Source organism: Gossypium arboreum, chromosome 2 (assembly GCF_025698485.1).
Source record: "Gossypium arboreum isolate Shixiya-1 chromosome 2, ASM2569848v2, whole genome shotgun sequence".
Classification (NCBI taxonomy): Eukaryota; Viridiplantae; Streptophyta; class Magnoliopsida; order Malvales; family Malvaceae; genus Gossypium; species Gossypium arboreum.
Window position 1 is genome coordinate 41,006,220 of NC_069071.1, and position 18,249 is coordinate 41,024,468.

At 30.6% G+C, this 18,249-nt stretch overlaps 1 long non-coding RNA gene across 2 annotated transcripts; it reads right to left on the reverse strand.

Annotated features, from left to right (window-relative positions):
* Positions 1-8,592: 8,592 nt before the first annotated feature.
* Positions 8,593-16,716, reverse strand: LOC128287170 (uncharacterized). Of its 2 annotated transcripts, none has more exons than XR_008277876.1 (2): positions 15,967-16,716; positions 8,593-8,926 (listed from the first exon to the last, which is right to left on the reverse strand). It is a non-coding gene; the product is annotated as an uncharacterized LOC128287170 (long non-coding RNA). The 2 variants fall into 2 exon arrangements; XR_008277870.1 differs by lacking the exon at positions 8,593-8,926 and adding an exon at positions 12,903-13,236.
* Positions 16,717-18,249: the final 1,533 nt, after the last annotated feature.

The window sequence follows — 18,249 nt, forward strand, 5'->3', positions numbered from 1 at the left end:
AAGGTTTGGTTACCTTAATTAATTTTTGGCCCAAAGAAAAAGTTGAAAGCTTTGGATTTATTCTTCAATGGTTATGGTGAGCTTTAGGATGACGACAATATGTCCTCTTCCACTAAGTTTTACTATATATAATTAGATTAAATGTTAATTATCTTAATTAATTATGTTTTTGCTTTAATTAATCTTAGTTTAATAATAATTTAATCTTTAATGGGAATCATAATAAAATCCTTTGAATCATAATAAAAATCCACTATATCATATTGTAAATTGGTTTATTTACTATTTTAGTCCTTTGCATAATTGCTATCTAGGTCCCAAGTTTTTTCTTAATTAAAACTCTATAGTGATTAGATATTTATAATTTAGCCCTTAAGCCTTAATTAACTATTTTTTCGACTAAATTACTTAACCAAATTTCAATATATTTTTATACTTACTCCGTAAATATTCCTATTTAATATTTACAATCTTTGTTTATGAAAATGGGGTTTCAAAATTGCATTTTTTGCCACCACTGGAAATCAAGTCGTTACATCACCTATTTAGACCTATGATGGTACACCACTTGGCTTACTTGCCCTTGACTCACTAATAGAGTGATGGCACATGGCACATCAAGATCATAACCAAGGTATATAAACCCTTATCTTTGACTTAACAAGGGTCTCTCTCTCTCTCCCTCTCTTTTTCTCTCTCTTACAGATTTTCCTTCTTCCACCATCCAACTCTATCACTACCATAGCCCAACCATCATACACAACAGCTTTCCACCTTATGCAAAGCAAGGTGAATTGTCAATCACCATTGCCACCTCTGCCTTGTCTAACAAAACTATTTTTTATTTTAATTTTGCATATATTACATATGTTATTGTTACTTTCCAACCTTGTAACACCCCTAACCCGTTTCCGTCATCGGGGTAGGGTTACGGAGCATTACCGTACAATCGAAAAAATTTAAATATGTTAACATTCAATAATTTAAATTATATCACACTCATTCATACACATGCATATTGTCCCTAAATGAGCCCTCGAGGCCTTAAAAATAGCTTAATAGCAAGTTGGGACTAATTTGAAACAATTTGGAAAGTTTAAGAAAAAGTTGCAAAATAAAGGTCACATGACTGTGTGCCTCACACGGCTAAGATACACACCCATGTCTTAGGCTGTGTAACCTTCTAGCTGGGGACACACGGTCGTGTCCCAAACCGTGCCCTCACTCATGTAACACCCGTGTACCAAGCTATGTGCTAGGCCACGTAACTCACTACCTTGCATGGAACTCTCAGATGACATACGGTTTTGTCGCTAGGCCATGTGTCTCACACGACTGAGTTACATGCCTGTGTCACAGGCCGTGTGGACCCAAATTTACCTAAAATCAAGTCATTTCAATACCATATCATGCTCAAATTCCAAAACCATTCATGTAACATCCCTTACCCGTATCCGAAGTTGGGACAGGGTTCGAGGCATTACCGGACTTAAACATTCACAAACATGCAAAACTGGGCCATAAAATTTCATCCAATTAAAACTTTTCAAACACATGTAAATCGTCCCTTATACAGGCCTTCGAGGCCTAAAACATACATCGGGGTGGTTCGGGACTAAATTGAGTACTTTAAAAAGCTCTGGGAAAACTTAGAGAAATTTTCATGAAACAGGGTCACACGCCCGTGTGGACACAGGGACAAGCTCGTGTGCCTTCAACACGCCTGTGTCCTCAGGCCGTGTAACTCTCTGTTTATGACGTCAGCAAAACAAATTGATCCACGCGGTCAAGCCACACGCCCGTGTGCTAGGCCGTGTCCTCCACACAGCTGAGACACATGGCCGTGTCTCTGCCCGTGTAGCCAACACTTAGGCTATTTTCCAAACCTTATGTTGTCCTTAATTCTCTCCCATACTTATACACATTATAGTCACACATTATAACATCAATTTAATGGTAAATCATCCTCTAGTAAAATTTCGTTAAAGCATTTACATGTTGTCATACATGTGTTTATTACCTATACTCATGTTACACCAAGTTAGACATTCAAATTCACATTCTACTATTGTCCATATTCAATCATTATCAACTTACTACAATGCCACACATTCATTCTATGGCCACGACCACCTCGAATGGTCTTAGAGCATTCATCATGTACATGTGTTATACTAATCATTCATAACAACCAATTATAAACACATCACAAACATTAACACATAGCAAGAATAATTAGGCTTACAAGCCATAACCATTTAAGTCACATCTTATGGCCATATACAATAAATCAATATAAGCCGATACATTTGGCTAATCATAACATCTAACATAAAAACTAGTCCTTATACATGCCACTCACTTGAAAGTATTTAATACACATATGACAATACTCCGGAGTTGTTGGCTTGATAGTGTGATGCTGCCTCCGACGGTCTCCAACCCCGAGCTGACTTGAGGACACTAAGAAAATGGAGAGGAGGGAGTAATCTTAAAGCTTAGGAAGTCCATGTGACAGCCCTAATTTGACCTTAGTCGGAAAGTGGTTTTAGGACCACGAAACCGAGTCATAAAAATAATTAACAGTCATATTTGATGCTTATTATATATGAATATGCATGTGTGAAAAAATTCATGCTTAAATTTTGTATATAGTATGTGAAATTTATTAAATAGGACTTGTATGAGAAAATTTAGAAATGTGCTAGGCAAATGCTAAAGTGGCCTATTAATATATGTTGAAAGTGCTTGTACTTGCATGTCAAATTAGCCAAACTATAGGTAGTGGTGGCCATGCTACAAATTATATAATCAAATATGAATTTTCTATTAACTTTAATTAGCTAGATGCCATATTATCATGGATGAATGTAATAAAATAGTAGGTGGGTGAAAAAAAAAAGTACTCACCTTGTTTCTTTCCAAAAACCGAAAGAGAAGAAGAGTTGGGGAGAAAGGAGACTTTCGGTCATTGAAGGAGAAGAAAGGTTAGTGAAAGGTATTGGATTTTTGAAATTTAAGCTTGTTGTAGGTTAATCATCTTGTTTCTTACTTAGCCCATGCCAAAAAAAAAAAATTTGAATCTTGATGGATGAATGGCACATTCGGTTATGGTTAATGAGGAAATAATTTGATTTTAGCCTTTAAACTTTGAGGAAGAAATTGTTGTTGCAAGAAGTTGAGCTTATTGATAGTATAAATTTTATTGTACTTATGGTAATAGCCGAACATGTAGTTGTTTAAGGTTTTGAACAAGTGCCGTTTAGGTGCTCTAGATTGTCTAAATTAGATGTTCAATCATCTAAGGGTTCGCATTGTGCATTCTTGTTAAGAGTTTGATTTGAAATCATGAGATTTTGTTGACTTGTGTTTAGATGACATTCGGTCATGGTCTACGGTGTTTGTTAATCCGGTTTAAGTGCATAGGTGCTAAATACTTTGTATTAGAAATTTTGATGTATAAGTAGAAATTAATTAAGATGATATTGGGTAAATTCTTAGCTTAGTTGTGTTAAGTATTCGCAATAATTATAATAATGAATGTGAGAGTGTATATAAATACGTGATTGTGCATAACTTAAGTAATCGACTAAAATATGAAAATTTCATAAGTATATATATACTTATATGTATGTTAGTGCCTTATGTATACATCTTGTGTCATGGGGACATTCGAAAATAAATATGTATTAAAGTTATATTTGTAGTTGTTTAATGTGACTTACCAAGTACACAAATTTGAAAGCGAAATGGTGATAGACTTAAGTGGTAAATTGATTCAAATGAATTGGTTCTAAACTGTATATGGATGCCGTATGATTGTGTTTGATTGGGAAGTAAATTGTTTGATTTAGCTCAAGAGCTTGGAGGATCAAAGTTGGATAAGTGAAAGGAAAAAGAAATCGAATAGCCGTTGAAATCGTTCGACAACATCCGAGGTAAGTCTTTAAGTAATGGAACTTAGCTTATGATTTGATAAAGCAATTATATATATATATGCATATATGTGTGAATGTTAATCGGGGTTTAAATCCGAGCTTGATCTCGAAGGGCTTTTGAGCCAGTGTCATAATCTGAGCTTGGTCTCGAAGGGCTTTTGAGCCAGTGTCATAACCGAACCTAGTTTCGAAGGGCCTTCGGGCCAATGTCATAATCCGAGCTTGGTCTCGAAGGGCTTTTTGAGTCAGCGCTAAGAATCGGGCTTGGTTCCGAAGGGCGTCTGTGATGGCATAATATTGAGCTGAAAACTCGTAAATATTCGTACGAGAAATCATATAATACATGTTGAAACAATTTTAAACAAATGTGCTACTTACAGAAGATAACTAGGTAAGTAATTTACTCGTTGAGAATATGATTATGTTAAATTATGACTTTGAAATTGGTGGGGATGCTTAGGCCATTGTTTAAAATCATTCAACGTTTATGATCCGATTATGATGTATGAGTTCCGAATTAGAGAGTTCAACTTCACAAATGTGAGATGTAGGTGTATATGCATGAGATTGACACGGAAATGTGAGATGAACGTATTCGACTATAGAATGAATTTAGTTGGATATATATATTGCTTTCACCTTTGTGATATGAATGATAAAAGTAGTACCTTAGTTATTTTCTATTCGGCCAAAGGATGAAACAAACAAACTTAAATATTATTATGCCATTCTTTTAAATGATTTCATTATTTAAAACTTACTAAGCATCGAAATGCTTATTCTTTTGCTTTAATTCTCTGTTTTATAGATTTTGTTCGTCAGCTATCGGACTCGGAAGTGTCAAAGTCGAAGTCATCCACACTATCTAAGCCACTTTTTGGTACTCTTCAGTTGAACTTGATAATGGCATGTATAGGGCTGACCCTTGTTGTTAATTAAGTATCTTTTGGTAATGTATATTCATATAGCCATGCGAAAATGGCTTGTATATTTTGAGTATAACATTATGATCATTTTGTATATATGGTCTTATGATATGGTTATTAAGTGGTGTGGAAATGTTTGGTAATTATTAGCCATTGGAATGGCCAATCATGGTCCTATTGGTGCGACGTATGTCATGGCTAATCGTGATTATACTTGGAAATAATGTATGTCAAATTACTAGTTGATTCATGGAAAACTATGAAATAGGTAAAATTTACCTTAAAATAGATGCTGACAGCAGCAGTGATGTGAATTTGAAAAATCACTAAAAATAGTATAAATGGAATTAAATAATGAATAAATTATGTAATCGAATATTGATGAGTCTATTTTCATATGAAAGAAACGAAACAACCATATGATCCGTATTTTATGAGATGTTTAAGTTTTCGTGAAACATTGCCAGAGTGATTTCTGGATCCCCTGTTCTGACTTTGGAAATTCTCCATAAATTAATAAGAGATAATTAGAAGTCATTCTTTATATTTACAGATTCCTTTTTGAGTCTAGTTTCATTAGAAACAAATGGCATAAGTATTGAAGCGTTGTACAGGGAGATATCTAAGTCGTAATGCATGAAGGTCAAAGTAGTCGAACCCTGAAACAGGGGAGACTTTAACTAATAAACTGTACTAATTGGCCCGACCAAAAATTCTAGAAAAAAATTAGTAAATATATATATGAGTCTAGTTTCATGAAAAATTTACGGAATTGGATTCGAGTTTTGGAACTCGAGATATGATTTTTAGAGTGACTGTGATGCAGTTAGCCAGCTCGTCTGGAAATTTTAAAAATGAATTGTATGAGCTGTTTAAGTAAGGAATTAAGTCCGTTAGCACCTCATGTTTGACTCCGGCAACGGTCTCGGGTACGGGGTGTTACAGTCCATATGAAAATAATAAGCAAATTATCAACATGATTCCATGAAAATGTAATCATAGTTACACTTTTGCTTATTTTCTGGTCATGATGTTTTCTCGAGTCATAGTTACTAATTTATTTATATCCCGAGTTACGAAACTCAAAATTAAGATTCGTTAATTTTCTCTAAAACTAGACTCATATATCTTCTTACCATAAAATATTCAGAATTTTTTGTCTAGCTAATAAGTACAATTGATTCATTAAAGATACCCCTATTTCATTGTCGGACAGTTCCAACCTCTCTTCACTAAAAATTATTTATCTCATGGTACTGGACTCCAAATTGAGAACCACTAATTTTCCCAGAAGCTAGACTCACATATATTCTTACCATAAATTTTCAGAATTTTTGGTCTAGCCAATTAGTACAGTTTATTCATTAAATATACCCCTGTTTCATTGTCCAACAGTTCCGACCTCTCTTCACTAAAAATTATTTATCTCATGGTACAGCTCTCGGATGTTGTCCCCATCAATTCCTCTTGAAAATAAACTCATTAAGGATTTTAAGAATGCAAATTATGACCTATAATTATTTTTGTACAATTTTAATGATTTTCCCAAATCAGAACAGAGGATTTCAAAATCATCCTAACCCTATCTTGCAAAAATCCAATTATCATAGAATATGAAATTCTTTTTCCTGCACCGTTTCTTTTATGAGAAAATAGACTCATTAAACTTTAATTTCATATCTTATTCAACCTCTAATTCAATTTATACCATTTTTGGTGATTTTTCAAAGTCACACAACTGCTGTTGTCCAAAATTGTTTTATTACAAAATTTCATTTACTCCATTTTATCTTACCAAAAGATTCGCTCAACTATCGAGCACATTGCTCACAACTTTTCACATAGATATACTTGCACTTATTCATCACATAGTCATGTACATATGTATTTTCACTTAGTAAATTTCTCATTGAACTCATCGGAATAATAACAGATACTCGGTGGCCTGTGCATATACCACTCTTGTAATCGAAGCTCTCTGGTACGCATAATAGCCTGCACTTAGTACTACACATGTGACCTATCAATCTGGTACACGTAGTAGCCTACACTTAGTACTACACATGTGACTCACAACAATCATTTGTATCTCTTCTATTCCGACGGTTCAATCGGGAAATTCTTCACTTTTCAACATTTTACTAACTCATTCTTAGTTAATTTCGATTCGTAGTTTACATCAATTGATCATTCTATAGGCAGTCACATCTCATATAATAACAAAAGATAATAACATAAAAAGAATCAAAATATTATTTACATACAAACTTACTCGTTTCAAAGAAACATCATATTCCATCAAACTTCCAAACCTTTACTGGACATACTCGAATTGTGGCTACATTCACATAGCAATATCTCATAATCACATGGCATTGCAACATTTTCATCATAATAGCAAAACATCAAGAACATGTTATATCATCAAAATAATCACATAATATCAAATTATTCACATATATATACTTACAAATCGTGTAATATCAAAGCATTAGCATTCAAATACAATATTGCATTATTAAAATCACATGAACTTACCTCGGGTTCGAGTACGACTATATATTCTAATTTAGTCCATAATCTCATTCATTTCCAATCTAGACCCGAATATCATTTTCCTTGATCTATAATACCACATTTAGCTTACTAATTAGTCACATTATTCATATGGATCCAAAAATCATACTTTTACAAATTTATATTTTGACCCCTAAACTTTCACATATTTGCACTTTGGCCCCTAGGCTCGTAAAATAATTTTTATTCAATTTAATTACATTTTAAGCCTAGCTGAATTATTTTCATAACTGTAGCAGCTTCTAATTTCCACTAAATCACATTTTTATGACAAATTTTGTAACTTTTACAAAACGGTCTTTTTTCACAATTTCACCGATCACTTAGTAAAAGTCATTTATTACACACCGAGCATTCATATTCTACCATTAGAAATCAAAACACGTGCATGTCATCCATGAGTAAATTTTTAAACACAAACCCTAACTCAAAATATGGGTAGAAATAAGGATCTTGTTACGAGGATTTCAAAAACGTAAAAATCATTAAAAACGGGGCTAGAATAGACTTACAATCGAGCTCGGACTTGAAATACCCTAGTTATGTCTTCTCCATGCAAGTTTCGGCCATGAGAAAGATGGACAAAAATTGACTTTTAATTTTATTTTTAATTCATTTTAATTACTAGATTACCAAAATGCCCCTAACTTAAAAATATTCTATTTCACCAATTTCATGTCCATTTTTGTCCAACAAATTATCCAATGGTCCAATTATCATTTAAGAGCCCCCAATTTAAAATTTCATAACAATTAAACACCTCTAACATGTAAAACTCAACTTTTACACTTTTTACAATTTAATCCTTTTGACCAAATTAAGTGCCCAAATGTCAAAATTTTCGAACGAAATTTTAACGAAATCATCTCGTGAAACAATAGACCATAAAAATATAATAAAAACAAATTTTATTGTGTCAGATTTATGATCCCAAAACTACTGTTCCGACTAGGCCTTAATTCGAAATGTTACAATTCATGCACACATTTAAGGAACCTAAACTCCACCTAAACACACATCAAAACATCATTTCAAAGTCTTAACACAACTAACTAATATGACATTTAAAGGCACGTCAATCAACAACTAAACATTACCTATCTAAACATGTCAATTATACCATATTTCAATCATCAAATTCTAGTTCAAACTTTACCAAAACATACCACAAACTTAACCATTAATACAACATTTCAAACATACCATAATAGCCATTCAAATATGCGTAGTAGCATAACCAAATTGACCTAATTTGTTAGAGCATCAAATGGTACCAAACTGAGATAAGTTTCAAAATTATTACATGCCAAAATACCATCAAACCATTTACCAAAATAACATTACAAGTCATCTTATACCATAACGAAACATCCTATACACGCCTTTATTAACCTTGATAAAAAATACTCAAAAATACCAAATTAACTGTTGGATAATGTGATAAGTCTCCGACAAGCTTCCAACCAAATCGAGCTTTTCGATGATCTACAGGAAAAGAAAATAACTAACGTAAGCAATAATGCTTAGTAAGCTAGTATAAAGGAAACTTAACTACTGAACATATTAGAATAAACAGTTAAGCATAATTTTCATTATATCTTAAGCTAATTTTCTTTTTGTATTCACTACACCTCTCATGAATAATTGATGTAATTGATGTAGCCTTGCATATACATATATATTTTTCCTTGTAAGCAATTCATAAAACCATTTCACTTAAAAGTTTTTTCTTACCATAAAACTTACACATTTAACATATAATAGTTCGTAATTCATCTTTCATTTCAAACTTTCATGTAAATATATTATCCTAGAATCACTTACTTTCACTAAACAATGTCAAAACTAAATAAATAGATTAATCATACTTGTTATTCATTTACGAAGCAGCTTATAAAATTAATCTTGAAAATGGTTCATTGTATGCTTCCTATACTATAATAATTCAATCCAAATTCATTCATAAATATATAAATATCTATCTTCAAATTGTATAATCATCAATATAATTATACTCACAGATGATCAAGTAGTTCATTAAACATTTAACATATACTAGTATCTTGACTATACATTAGCCTTTAAGAACATAAATAATTTATATATTCCATTAACATTTAGCTCGAAAACTAGTAACTTGACTCAGATACTCGGGTAACTACACCACACCAGAGGCATCGTAGATGCATAACAAGAACATCGAAGTGCAGATAGGGCACAAATGTGCAAATAGGGGCATCATAGTGTGAACAGGGACACCAAAGTGCATAAAAAGGCACCGAAGTGCAAACCCCGTACAAGCACACATACTAACACGATTGGCATACCAATCATATCCTAGTGATTACTACGTTCAGCCGGAAATTTTTATGTAATCCAATACCTTTATACATATTTATCAATCAAGAGCACTTCATCGTTTCCATACACAATATATGATATCAACATATAAATATACTGTCAATCTGCCATCACAAAGATTGTAACCATCCCTTAATCACTTTTATTTGATTAATTCTTCTAATTGATCCATAATAATAATTTATCACATCTTTATGAAATAATTTAACCATAACATAAAAAACCATTTACATTCATCTAAAATGGAAAACAATAATTTCTATCTATATACGAAACTTACCTAACTATATCGCAGAAATGACAATATAGTGGCTATTTGATAATTTTTTCTTCTCCTCGATTTTCCACTCGCTCTCGATCTAAATAATAATTCTATTCAATACACTATTTCTAACTGAAATATCAACTCATTTTATGCAGTTAAGCCCTTTTAAAATTTTTACAAAATTATCCCTAAAGTTTATCTTTTTTACAATTTAATCCCTAAACCCGAAACTTATAATTTCATCATTTCTAAATAAAACTCATGCAAACCGATTTTTATCAATTTTTATAAAAGCCCATATTTATCATCCATTTGCAATATTTTCTTTTAATTTTTCTATTTTCGTAAATAAGTTCTTATACTTAAAATCATCAAAATTACTTAATAAAATACTCATAATCAACAACTAACAACTTAAATTTATTATTTAACATCATGAACATCAAGAACTCTTCAATGGTATTGTCGAAACCATATTTTTTTTCAATTTTAAAGAAAAACGGGAAATCAACTTTTTAAAAATAAAATATGAAGTCGTCACTGATCTTTTTGCTTAGGTGTAATCAAATTACCTAAAAATTTAGTTATTTTAATAAAATATTTATTAAAACAACAATTTTGGTCTTACGAAGATATGAGAACACGAGTTCGGAAGTCAGTTACGCATGAAGAAAGATTACCACCCTCACTATGCCCAAAATTGGTACCAAATTGATTAAATATTATCATTATGTCTAAGATTTAAATTTGTTTTCTTGAAATGTGATTCCTTTTATAAACATTTGAATAACCCAAGTTGGTCGTCAAAATTCTCTTATTTCCAAAGAATACAACATCACATCTAACACGATAAGACACGATCCTTTATACCCTCAAAAACACGATAAATTTCAACTTCTAAAAGTTTATATGTTGAAAACCACAAAAGGATGCCCAATTATTTAGTCCAATAAAAAAATTAAAACCCAACACAGTAAGACACGATTCTTCAAATTTTTAAATATCGGACATTGCCTTATTTCTGAATTTAGAAAACATGAGTAAAATTTTAAAAGAACATTCGATTATTTTGAACAAACAAAAAATTACAACCCAACACGATAAGACACGATTCTCCAAATTGCCAAACATTAAATATTACTTTCATTTTAAAGAGTTTTTAAAGACATGAGTAAAATTCTAAAGGAATGTTCGATTGTTTTGAACAAGCGAGAAAATCGCAACCTAACACTATAGGGCACGATTCTCAAATTGCCGAACATCGAGTATTACCTTTGTTTTAAAAAATTTTAAATAAATAATTATAAAAAGCTTAAAACTCGTTAATGCTACTTGAAATAAAATGAAATAATTGATTTTTAAGAGTTAGAAATTACAAAGCGATATTTGTAAATCAACAAAAAATAAAAACATAGGATAACATGCATACTTAAAACGCAATAATGGATGAATGAAGATAATATATATCTTATTTAATCGATTAACAAAATAAACAATTAAATATAACTAGCCTAAAAAATATAACCCAATTTACAAATATGGGTGAACAACAATTAATTTAATAAAACAAAAAAGGGATAAATAATATGCAACAATAATATATGAAATAATATAAAACAATCAATATACAAAACAATATAAAATTAAGAGTCAATATAATGTAAAAACGAATAAAAAACATTAAATATATGAAAAATTTAAAATGAACCATACATACTAAGGTTTGAAATAATTGATTTTAAGAGTTAAAAATTACAAAGCGATATTTGTAAATCTACAAAAAGTAAAACGTAGGATAACATGCATATGTAAAATACAATAATGGATGAATGAAGATAATATATATCTTATTTAATCGATTAACAAAATAAACAATTAAATATAACTAGCCTAAAAAGTATAACCCAATTTGCAAATATGGGTGAACAACAATTGATTTAATAAAACAAAAAAGGGATAAACAATATGCAACAATAATATATGGAATAATATAAAACAATCAATATACAAAACAATATAAAAATTAGGAGTCAATATAATTTAAAACGAATAAAAAAAACATTAAATATATGAAAAATTTAAAATGAACCATACATACTAAGGTTTGAAATAATTTTTTTTAAAATAAACTATAAATGAGTATTAGAATAAATATTATAAATGAAAAAAAATTGAAGCAAATAAGTACAAAGCATTTAAAAAAAACAAAACATGTCCATTTAGAATTAACAGTACACATATAATTAAAAATAATCATAAACAATGCTAATTAGATAATAGTACATGAAAGAATTTTGAATAATGGAAATACAACAAAATATATTTTTAAAATATAAACTATATACACCATAGACTTGAAAGAAAATATAGATTTAAAAGAGATTATATACATAAAATAATATAAGATTGATAACGTATGTAAAATAAAGCTAATTTTAATATAAACCATATATATATAATATAAAGGTAATTTAAAATAAATATTATACAATATTTCAAGACAATATAATATAAAAGAGAATTTTGAAACAATAATTTTAAGATTTAAACCGATAAATAAAAGAAATAAACAAAGTGAAATTATTATAGCATTTAAAGATGAATATTAAATGAAATTTTCTAGAAAAATAAAAACTACACATATTGAAATGAAAAGAAAACTTAATTGAAATAGTATTAAACTAACAAAGATAATTAATAAATAAAAATAAAACAATGAAACTGACGTAAGGACCAAAATGCAATGCGTATGAATGCACAAGGGCTAAAAGTGCCAATGTTCTCAACCCAAAAAGAAGCACTCAAGCGCGGACTAAATTGGAGGGGCGCGCAAAGTTCAAGGCAAAAATGAAAGAAATAGAATAGGATTAAATTAAAAGTGATGCAAATGGGAGGGACTGTTCGCGCAAATTACCCCTTTAAGGTGGAAATGCGCAATTCCAACCTAATGAGCAAGTCAACACGCGAGTTTCCACCTTCTTAATTGCACCACTTTAAATTTAATATAACTTTTATCATACATTTATATTTTAAAAGCTTACAAAACCATTTTTCTAAGCAAAAACCCCCGAAATTCTTAGCCCTTTCAACTAGGATTTCAGTCAATAAACTTGCAGTAGCCGAACCCCAACCAGATTCGAGGGCAGACAGCGCAGACGATGGCCTAAACCTGCCAACGATGGAGAACTTTCAGCCTTGAGATCTCTTTTCAACTTCGATTGCAACAAAGTGAGAAAAACCTTCGACATATCTACAAGATAAGGCTCTCCTCTCTCTTTTTCTTTAAACAAAATTGATTTCTTTGTATTTGATTTGCCCTCCCCTTTATTCGCTTTTTTTATGCGGTAGATAAATCAAAGAAAACAAAAACTAAATCAAAAGAAAAACGAGATTAAAATCACCTTGTGGAGACTTTTTTCTTTTCAAGCTTTTTTTGTATTGATTGATTTTTTTGTTGTGTTATGTGCGTGTGTGTTCATTACATTCCCTCTCTTTGGCTTTTGTAGCCGAAAGCAAAAATAAAGAAAAAAGAAAAAGAATACAAAAATCTGTTCCTTTTTTTTGTATCTGTTCTGCTGTTGTCCCTTTTATTTTCTTACAAGTACGAAAGGCGACGTAGAGGCGCAAGGGTGGCGTACGGAGGCGTGCAGGGGTCATACGTAGGCACACTGAAGGCTAGGGCTGTAGCGCTCCTTGCTGCTAAAGTTCCTAATAGGCTAAAGTTTGTTTAAGTTTTGGCCCATTTGCGCCAGGGGCATTTTGGGCTACTTAGGTTAATGTAAATGTTTTGGGCTGATTTTTGATATTTGGATTGATAGACTGTTAATAATATTTAGATTTTTACTTTTTATTTATTTTATTTTGGGTTTATAATCCCGGGCTAAATTGAGCCTCTACAGTATCATTTAAAATTTTTATAAGTTCCAAAAACGAAAGTACGAGTTAACTGAACCTAATTGTAACGAATAAAAATTACAAAAAAATAAGCTCAAATTGAACTTACATACAAAAGGTACATTGACCGAACCTTACAAGCTTCTCCAATGGTCATTCGATGATGATCCCATTTGGAAGATGATGCTATGTTTTAATTAATATTTTTAACTTATCTTTATTAATTTACAACATTAACCTTATATCTAATAATTTAACAAATTAAAAGACCTTTAACTGTACATTTACAATTAATATGGTCCAACTTCTATGAGTCCTCCTCCTTTTAATGATTAAACCATTTAATTATTGTAATTTAATAATGACTAAATTTTACAAATTTTACAATTTAATCTTTTTATTTAATTAACTATCTAAATATTAAAATTTCTTAACAAAATTTTAATAAAACTCGATTTATAGAAACGAGATCTTAATACATTATTTTCTAAAACCACTTGACTTTAAAGTTATACCACTTGAACTTAATTATTAATTCAAATAGCATAAATTGTCAATTTAAAAATTAATTTAATACCATATTTGACTCGTAAATATTAAATAATAATATTTACGAATTTACTTGTTGAATTTGTTGCCCCAAAATCAATTTCCGACACTATTGAAAAACAAGTTGTTACAAACCTTCCGACACTATTGAAAAACGAGTTGTTACAAACCTTCCAACCTTATATTTCATTATTTATTTTATATTTTTTTCGAACATACAACTGTGTTTTAAATAATTAGTTTCTACACACACATACGTGGTATAGAATTTCTAGTATATTACAAAAGAAAAATTACTTTTAATTCTTTACATGTTGCACCTATTATTTATGAGTTCTTATTTATCCGAGGAAAGGAAAGAGGGAAAGAAAGCCATTGAATGAGAAAAAAAATGAAAATTGCGAGAGAAAAGATGGAAAAGATATCTTTGTGTTAGTTATTTTAATATTACATATTTATTATTATAAAATTAATATAAAGAGAATTTTTATTTAATTATTTGTATTTTATTGTTAAATAATATATAATATATATATATATATAAATATGAGTTTTAAGATATTTTTGAACGGATAATAATATTCTTTATTTTTATCATATTATTGAATTAATATTTAAAATAATTATAATATTTAATTAAAATTATTAGTTGATTTAAAATAAAAATTATGATAATTATACATTTAAAAATAATTTTAATTTAATAAAATACTATAATTACACATTAAAAATAAGTATAATTCAATTTAAAATTATTATTTTAAATTTTTTTGTTATAAACAAGTTATTACTAATTTTAAAATAAAATTATTAATTAAATAAAATTTACGGATAAAATATAATAAAAAGTTGCGATAATTATAACTACCATTATAATTTTTAATTATTTGTTACAAATAATTATAAATTAATTTTGAAATTATTATAATTATTTATTTTTTAAAAATTATGCTAATTTTATTTAAAAGTAGTGAAACAGCAATTCTAAATTCTTCCAAGAGCATTTTGGTCATATTACCCAAGGACAATTTGTTTTTCTACAAATAGAAACCTTAGTCATTAGAAAAAGATAAGAGGATGCCAGTCATAAGGGTTGAATTTAGATTTAAATTCCCTTTTATTTTCTTTTTCTTTATTTTGCCTTCTCTTATAAATGGTTTAGGTTTTGTTCTTTTCCTTTTAAATAACATGTAAATATATTAAATTCTGAAGTATTAAGGAATTATATTCTGACATTCAAGATTTAAAAAATCTTTGTGATTTGATTATGTAGCTTACAAATTCCATTTCCATTTCTTGTTATCTCATGTTAATTCTTTTTGTATTTTATATTCAACTCTTCAATTCTATTATGGGCCAAAACTTATTATCGATGGGATTTGCCTAAATGAGTTCAGTTCTCAATATACAACATTCACGTAGATTTGTGTATTTTTTTTTTTGGGGGGTTAATTACCGGAGTGAGCTTAGCTCCATTGATCGGATTGACGCCCAGGTTGTGTTATTCCTAAGTGAAAATTAGAAGATGAATCCATAGATTAGCTCAAATCCGTAAATTTAGAGCCTAACAAGACTCGAGAGCACTAGGTGCTAACTCGGATTACCAGTGATAATAAGTAGACAACGGCTTAAATATTTTTGTTGCCTCATCCTGTTAACCAAAGCATTTCCCTAACCACTAACTTTTTCACATTTAAGTTCCCTTCAAGTTAACAGAGTTGCCCATCTAATAGCTACTGAAGGTCTTAAAAATAGAGTTTTTACTTATCTGTTGAACCGAGTTCCTCCTGGGGCTGAGGCTGTGGCGGATGAGGAGAGGAGATGGACGGAGCGCCAGAGGGAGTTGAGGGGACGGACGTTTGAAGTGGGAGGAGTTTTGCAGTAAGCTTTACTTTTTGGATTTCTCAAGAAGAAAAGTGGGAAGGAAGTCGGTGAATATTAATTGCTGTTGACTGATGGAAGAAACGATTGATATGAATGAAGTTTGCTTTTCCCAGGCGATGGCGTTATCTTCAAGAGGGGTGTTGTTGATGCCAGCTGAGACGTAATGGTCTCTAGAGTTTTCCACTGCCTTTGATTTTGTTGGGTCTTTATTTGTGTGGGCTGCTTTCTTGGGCTGTGTTTTATTGTTTTTCTGCTTTCGGTTTATTTTTCTGTTTCTTTGTTTATTTTCTGAAAGGGTTTTATTGTTTTGGACTTGGTTTGTTTGATTGTTTGGGTTTGAGCTATAGATCCAGTATTTATTCAAAAAGTTCCCTTCAAGTTATTCACTTTTATGCATTTATTTTTCTGCTTTTTATAGTATCTATTAAAATCAGCACTCATTCAATTAGTTGTTTAAGTTGGTATCTAAACTCTATTACCCTAACATCTATTATTTCGATTGATTTATACGACTTTTTATTCCTTTTGAGTTCAATACTCATATATTACTTTGATTTGTGCACTTTTGGATCATCACAATATGTCTCATTTTTAAAATCTAAAAATTCTTATTTATTTTAAGCCACTCTAATTATTGTGATAAAATTTTTAACATTGTTATCAATAAAATAAGTAAAATCACATGAATTGTTCATGTTAATTTTTTTAATGAAACAAAAATTTATTTTCGAAACGCAACTTATTAATTAAATGAGTGTGTATCAAATAAAAAAGTAATAATTTATTTTATGGGTTAACATTTGATATACTGAAAGTGTATTTTTTATTTCACAAACAGTCTTAAAATTTGTAATATCTTTTTTAAATATTTATTTTGTTAATATTTTATTATATCTCTATAACACTTGTTAATCCTTTGACATTACTTGTTGAATCTAAAAATTGCACTTAAATATTATTGCTTACTTTATACACTGGTTGCCTATTTCATTACTTTAGTTAGGTTAGACGTTTTAGTGACAATAAAAAAGGACGAAATGTGGCGTGGGATGGTGTATCCGGAGGGCCACGATAAATGTGGTTGGCGGTGGTTTACTGATGGACGCTTTTCAGTAGCTGCTGCTCATAGACCATTACCAATAGCGAAATGGATGCCAAAGGATAATGGTAGGTCGGCGGTAGTAAGACACTTCCTCTGGATCTTACTAAACGAGAGGTTACTTTCTAATAGCGAAATATGAGAAAAGGGGTTAGAGACTAATTCGCATGTTGTCCAGGATTGTCCCACGGCTTGGTCAGTATGGGCAAGGATAGTTCCACTGGATGACCAAGCGACATTCTTCATAACTTCAGTCAAGGATTGGGTGTGTGAAAATCTCGCAAATGGTAATATTGGTGGGGTCGAGTGGCACACACCCTTTGGCCTTATTTGCTGGAGCTTATGGACGCGAAGAAATAATGCCTTGTTTAAAAATGCAAATTATAGTGTTCTTGAGATTTTATCTAAATGTTTGATGTTGGCAGGGACTATTGTATCAGGGATCGTTATAGGCCAACCAGAGTGACTAAAATAGTGGCATGGTGCCTAACCCAACGAGGATGGATCAAGCTCAACACTGACGGTGCAGTCCAAGAGTGATCGAGAAGAGCGTCAGGTGGTGGAGTTTTAAAGGATAACAATGGCACATGGCTGATGGGTTACAGTTAAAGCTTAAAGTATTGTTCGGTAATCCATGCTGAATTACGGGCTGTGATCGACGGTCTTCTGTGTGCTTGGGAATATGACTTAAGGAAAGTTGTAATTGAGATTCATCCAGGATTGCATAAATGGTGGCAGTAGCTTATCTCTGATTGT